Raw genomic sequence first — 7,518 nt, forward strand, 5'->3', positions numbered from 1 at the left:
CGAGGTGCTGTTATTCTCCATGGACTTTACAGTGTCCCAGGACTTTTAGGAATTAATGCTACAGGAAGCAAAATTTGGTTTGAAAAAGCTAGCCTTAACTTTCCTAACTCACTGAGTATATTGCTTCCTGACTTCCCTGAACAGTTACGTATCACGGGGGGCTATTCGATGCTAATGCAGTATGCCACAGGATGTTTTAGTGCTGGTCAAGGGCAGTCAAGTCTGGAGTGAACCTAGGGCTATATCTGTTCTTAGTTGTACATTTTTGGAATGGGGCATGCTTATTTAAGATGGAGAGGAAAGCACTTTTGAAGAGCAACCAGGCATCCTCTACTGTCAGGATGAGGTCAATATCCTTCCAGGATACCCAGGCCAGGTTGATTAGAAAGGCCTGCTTGATTAAGTGTTTTAGGGAGCATTTGACAGTGATGAGGGGGGGGGGGGTCGTTTGAATGCGGACCCAGGATGCAATGAGGCAGGGATCGCTGAGTTCCTGGTTGAAGACAGGAAAGATATTTAGAGGGCAGGTTGGTCAGGATGATATCTAAGAGGGTGCCCTGGTAGGTTCCTTGATGATTTGTGTGAGATTGAGGGCATCTATCTTAGATTGTAGGATGGTCGGGGTGTTGAGCATATCCCAGTTTAGGTCACCTAACAGTATGAACTCTGAAGATAGATGGGGGGGTGATGAATTCACATATGGTGTCCAGGGCACAACTGGGGGCCAAGGGGAGTCTATAACAAGCGGCAACGGTGAGCGACTTGTTTCTGGAAAGGTGCATTTTTAAAAGTAGAAGCTCAAATTGTTTGGGCACAGATCTAGAAAGTATAACAGAACTCTGCAGGCTATCTCTGCAGTAGATTGCATCTCCGCCCCATTTGGCTTTTCTGTCTTGGTGGAAAATGTTATAGTTAGGGATAGAAATTTCAGGATTTTTGGTGGCCTTCCTAAGTCAAGATTCAGACACGGTTAGGACATCCGGGTTGGCAGAGTGTGCTAAAGCAGTGAATAACACAAACTTAGGAAGGAGGCTTCTAATGTTAACATGTATGAAACTAATGCTTTTACGGTTACAGAAGTCAACAAATGAGAGTGCCTGGGGAATGGGAGTGATGCTGGGGGCTGCAGGGCCTGGGTTAACCTCTACATCACCAGAGGAACAAAGGAGGAGTATGGTAAGAATACTGCTAAAGGCCATCTAGTCGTTTGGAACAGAGCGTAAAAGGAGCACGTTTCTGGGCGCGGAAGAATAGATTCAAAGCATAATGTACAGACAAGGGTATGGTAGGATGTGAGTACAGTGGAGGTAAGCCTAGGCGTTGAGTGATGATGAGAGAGGTTTTGTCTCTAGAGGCACCATTTAAGCCAGGTGCGGTCACCGCATGTGTGGCGGGGTGGAACATAAGGGCATTTTGAGCAGGGCTGGAGGCTCTACAGTGAAACATGTTGAAATGCTTAAAAGTCTCAAGTATGCTATCCTGTCTCCTTTCCCATCTTTAGATAATGATGTAGGTGCAAAGGCCATTCCTGCTCCAGAGCAGAGGGACTTTACGCTCCAGCTGTCATGAGGGTTCTCCCAGCCTGCCGCAGGGATGCTGTCAGGCCACAGGAACTCCCCAGAGGGCAAGTCCAGCCTTATCCTGGGTTGAGGTCCCTCTCCTTCCTTCCCTATCGCTCTCTTTCTCTGAACTCTGCCATCCTATTCTCAAAAAAAATAAGTTGAAAAAAAGAAGAAGCCCCAACCGTTCATGTGATTCCAAGAATTTCATCCCGTCCTCCTCTTTCCTCCCTCCCCAAGTCCATTGTTTGATACCCCCTCTTCTTTAATATTTGTAAGAGTTCTTTGATAGAAGCACTTTATGTAACTGATCCTAGCCTCTGGCATCTGTAGTGCTGTAGTCACAGGCCTGCTGGCTAAAGGGTATAAGGCACCATCCCGGTGCCAATTGCAAATGCTCCAATGCGCAATTGTTTTTGCACAGTTCCCATTGTTTGGCAAAAACTGCATGCACGCCTCATTTGTTCCCGAGACCGACTCACCCAAACATTTTTGGTGAATCCTTGATTACAAATTACGTCATAAAGGAAAACGTACCTGGCGGGCGGAACAGATATGACAGCTGGTTACACAAAAGAAAAGGGCTGGGTTTGAGTAAAAGAGCGGGAAGACTGAGGACCAAAGGAAGAAGCTGTGCTATCGTAAATACAATACAAATACAAATATGCATTCTAAATTACCGCCCATTTGGAAAAGGAAAATGCAATAAATATTTACGATACTCTGTCTGTTCCTTCCTAACCCTCATTTGCAGCTGCTGTTGCTAACTCAACGGCTAGGAGGTATCACTTCTGTAGTGAATAGGAGTTCAAATTTCATACTATTCGCAACCAAAGCTCACGCTGATGTTGGCTTCGTTCTGTAGTTATTGTCTGAACCATTCTGACATCGGACCGTCGTCCTCACAATCTCGGAACAGGAGGTTACATTTTCGTCAAGGGCTTATGTAGTGGAGGGAGAAATGGGTGTGTTTCATAGTTTACAACCTATGTCTCGTCACGTGGGGGGGGGGCACTGAGTCAGGCCTATTTCACTCATGAAAACCCAATTCTCACATTTTAGAAGTTAAAATCACATTTCATCCCATCACGAATAATTTCATATTCAAACAGTTAAAATGAACAACAATTCCATGTGAATCCGATAACTCTGATGTGTAGACTTTCCACTGTAGAGTTTATGTCATCCTATCATCGATGAGAATGTCTCAGATGACAACCGAAATGACATCATATTCATTAAGTACCACCGCATATGTTCAATTGGTCGGATTACCAGAATATAGTTAATTTCCCCCCACCTTCTGATGTTCCCAGAATCTCTATGTTAACCAAGGGGTTTTCAAATGTAACATCTGTAGGGTAGAGAGAGGAAAAAGGGGGGAGAGGTATTTATGACTGTCATAAACCTACCCCCAGGCCAACGTCATGACATCACCATTACAATAACAATGGAGGATAACATTCTTGGGGGGCATATGATGTTTGTCTCTAACTTTCTCACTCATCATTATTCACAATTCATTCAGGACTATCCATAATCATGGTAGCATCCACATTAATGTAGAATTGTTTAGAAACATATTCTAAAATTACCAATTATTTACCATACATTTCTATTGTACACAAAATAATCTGACACAACCAAAACAAACTTTTGCAAAAATCTGTTGGATGCATTTGCTGAGTCACAAGCTTTATGTAATTATTGTGTGCTAGGAACATGGGACCAAATACTACTTTCAGAGCCCACTGTATTTTGACCTGTAATAAATGCTGCCCTTTTTAAGAATGGACACACAATTCCAGTCAAAATAGAAGATTGTAAGAAATACTGTAGCCTACCTTTACTATATCCAACCAAACTCCATTTGTTGCCACTATCATGCAACCCAGTGGGTTTCAAGCTTTTTGACCTGCTACCCCAAAAAGGAGTGATACAGAACTTGCAACACACATGCACACACCAACATGCGTGCAAATGTAGCATTACAGCCATAAATGTTGATGCATTTTCAAAAAGGAAGAAAGGCTACAGAAATAAACTGCATTTTACACCTGCATCTGGAGCAGAAATTCATTCATGTTAGCATTCAATGTCAACTAGGGATATATTATGTCACTTCTCTGGAGTCCAGAGCAGGCAAAATCATATAACCTACTTGTAGGGGAGGTTGCATGATCGGATGGAAACCATGTTCAGTCTGCAACGCACCATCACTTTGGAGGGCAGGCTGCCTGCGGGAGTGCTCATTGCCAGCCCGACCAACCATCCTACTTTCATTTTGAATTAATTAATCATATGTCTTATGTAACCATAGCAAACGTAGCATATCATACTAATTTGAGTGTCCCAATTGACATTTACTATGTTTCGTCTACTATGTTACGTCTAGTCTATGAGACCAGGCTGGCCAGCCCGACCTGGTCTCAGAGCATTTCTTCTGATTATGTATATACATCTGAGATGCTTGGTATGTATTAATGTTTTCATTTGTGTATATCCATTACAATTCATACACTGCTCAAAAAATTAAAGGGAACACTTAAACAACACAATGTAACTCCAAGTCAATCACACTTCTGTGAAATCAAACTGTCCACTTAGGAAGCAACACTGATTGACAATAAATTTCCCATGCTGTTGTGCAAATGGAATAGACAACTGGTGGAAATTCTAGGCAATTAGCAAGACACCCCCAATAAAGGAGTGGTTCTGCAGGTGGTGACCATAGACCACTTCTCAGTACCTATGCTTCCTGGATGATGTTTTGGTCACTTTTGAATGCTGGCGGTGCTTTCACTCTAGTGGTAGCACGAGACTGAATCTACAACCAAATCAAATCAAATGTATTTATATAGCCCTTTGTACATCAGCTGATATCTCAAAGTGCTGTACAGAAACCCAGCCTAAAACCCCAAACAGCAAGCAATGCAGGTGTAGAAGCACGGTGGCTAGGAAAAACTCCCTAGAAAGGCCAAAACCTAGGAAGAAACCTAGAGAGGAACCAGGCTATGTGGGGTGGCCAGTCCTCTTCTGGCTGTGCCGGGTGGAGATTATAACAGAACATGGCCAAGATGTTCAAATGTTCATAAATGACCAGCATGGTCGAATAATAATAAGGCAGAACAGTTGAAACTGGAGCAGCAGCACAGTCAGGTGGACTGGGGACAGCAAGGAGTCATCATGTCAGGTAGTCCTGGGGTACGGTCCTAGGGCTCAGGTCCTCCGAGAGAGAGAAAGAAAGAGAGAATTAGAGAGAGTATATGTGGGGTGGCCAGTCCTCTTCTGGCTGTGCCGGGTGGAGATTATAACAGAACAACCCACACAAGTGGCTCAAGTAGTGCAGCTCATCCAGGATGGCACATCAACATGAGCTGTGGCAAGAAGAATTGCTGTGTCTGTCAGCATAGTGTCCAGAGCATGGAGGCGCTACCAGGAGACAGGCCAGTACATCAGGAGACAAGGAGGAGGCCTTAGGAGGGCAACAACCCAGCAGCAGGACCGCTACCTCCGCCTTTGTGCAAGGAGGAGCAGAAGGAGCACTGCCAGAGCCCAGCAAAATGACCTCCAGCAGGCCACAAATGTGCATGTGTCTGCTCAAACGGTCAGAAACAGACTCAATGAGGGTGGTATGAGGGCCAGACGTCCACAGGTGGGGGTTGAGCTTACAGCCCAACACTGTGCAGGACGTTTGGCATTTGCCAGAGAACACCAAGATTGGCAAATTTGCCACTGGCGCCCTGTGCTCTTCACAGGTTCACAGGTTCACACTGAGCACGTGACAGACGTGACAGAGTCTGGAGATGCCGTGGAGAACGTTCTGCTGCCTGCAACATCCTCCAGCATGACCAATTTGGCGGTGGGTCAGTCATGGTGTGGGGTGGCATTTCTTTGGGGGGCCGCACAGCCCTCCATGTGCTCGCCAGAGGTAGCCTGACTGCCATTTGGTACAGAGTTGAGATCCTCAGACCCCTTGTGAGACCATATGCTGGTGCGGTTGGCCTGGGTTCCTCCTAATGCAAGACAATGCTAGACCTCATGTGGCTGGAGTGTGATGCTATGGACTGGCCCGCCCGTTCCCCAGACCTGAATCCAATTGAGCACATCTGGGACATCATGTCTCGCTCCATCTACCAACTCCACGTTGCATCACAGACTGTCCAGGAGTTGGCATCCTCATCAGGAGCATGCCCAGGCATTGTAGGGAGGTCATACAGTTACGTGGAGGCCACACACACTACTGAGCCTCATTTGGACTTGTTTTAAGGACATTACATCAAAGTTGGATCAGCCTGTAGTGTGGTTTTCTACTTTCATTTTGAGTGTGACTCCAAATCCAGACCTCCATGATCATTTTTGTGTGATTTTGTTGTCAGCACATTCAAGTATGTAAAGAAAAAAGTATTTAATAAGAATATTTCATTCATTCAGATCTAGGATGTGTTATTTTAGTGTTCCCTTTATTTTTTTGAGCAGTGTATTATGTTATGAATTTACAAAATTCAAAATATGTTAGGATTTATGTACAGAATATTACAAAATGCTGAGACCAGGTTGGCCAGCCGGGTAGCCCGGTTTTTCCTCACAAATATCTTAATACATTTGCCAGAATATGTTACATCTTCATCCCATAATATTTAAGGCAGTGCGATCAGCTGCGTATCTTTAGACATGTAGCCAGTAGTCACCCAAACTAGCCTATCAAATTGCCAGGTAGCCTATTATTGTTCTGGCAAAGATGACTCTGAAGTACATTTCGGATAATATAAACATAGGTCTACTCTGTTGTCAGGCTAAACTGGAGGAAATGAAAAGTTTTCAGGGCACTAATCTGGATATGCGCAACCACCTTTACGCGCCAATGCCATTCATCAACATCAACAATGAAGACACGCAACATTTTGGTTCTGAAGTATAGATGACAATTTAACGACAGCTTGCAGGCAGTGGGTTCAGAACAACACCATTTTCTTTAACACTTTGGGAGGTAAATTCGACCAACACCGAAAAGGGCACTTGAGAGTGGAAAGGCAAATGGGGCTGAAATGGACATGTGTTCTGCATAAGTAGAGTCCTATCTGTGGCCAGCCGGGCAGAGATGCCAAAGGCCAGACATTTCCTTCTGAGAAGTCTGGGAAAGGTTAATGACCTTAGTCTTCCGGTTTTAGAACATGCTCTCCAGTATTGGTGCACTCTCTGCTATCCATTGAATGCCTGATTGTACAATCTTATTGCATGCCTCAATATTTTTTCATCTGTGTCCCGCCACCCACCAACCCCTCTTTTGCACTACTGCTACTCTCTGTTCATCATATATGCACTTTAACCATATCTACATGTACATACTACCTCAATCAGCCTGACTAACCGGTGTCTGTATGTAGCCTCGCTACTGTATATAGCCTCGCTACTGTTAGTTTTCACTGTCTTTATTTCTTTACTTACCTATTTTTTACCTAATACCTTTTTTGCACTATTGGTTAGAGCATGTAAGTAAGCATTTCACTCTAAGGTCTACACATGTTGTATTCTGCGCATGTTAATTTGCAAATAAATTCATAAAAAATCCTACAATGTGATTTTCTGGATTTTTTTTCTCCTTTTGTCTGTCATAGTTGACGTGTACCTATGATGAAAATTACAGGCCTCTCATCCTTTTAAGTGGGAGAACTTGCACAATTGGTGGCTGACTAAATACTTTTTTGCCCCACTGTAGATCCTCAGGCGTTTTGCTCTTCAGAAACTCGGCCAGTCGCTACAGAGAGAGATAATAATAAGTCAGAGTCTCTAGTACTCTAGTCTGTTTCCCACAGTAGGGTCCAGTCACAGCAGCCAATCCCTGTGACAGATCCCAGGGCTTGAGAAAACATCTTTGATCATAGATCAACTTGAAGCTCAGAAATGCAAACATGCCAGGACCAATAAGAGAGGGTGAGATAGTCAGGCGGGTTTTTAT

Source organism: Oncorhynchus gorbuscha, linkage group LG18 (assembly GCF_021184085.1).
Source record: "Oncorhynchus gorbuscha isolate QuinsamMale2020 ecotype Even-year linkage group LG18, OgorEven_v1.0, whole genome shotgun sequence".
Taxonomy (NCBI): domain Eukaryota; kingdom Metazoa; phylum Chordata; class Actinopteri; order Salmoniformes; family Salmonidae; genus Oncorhynchus; species Oncorhynchus gorbuscha.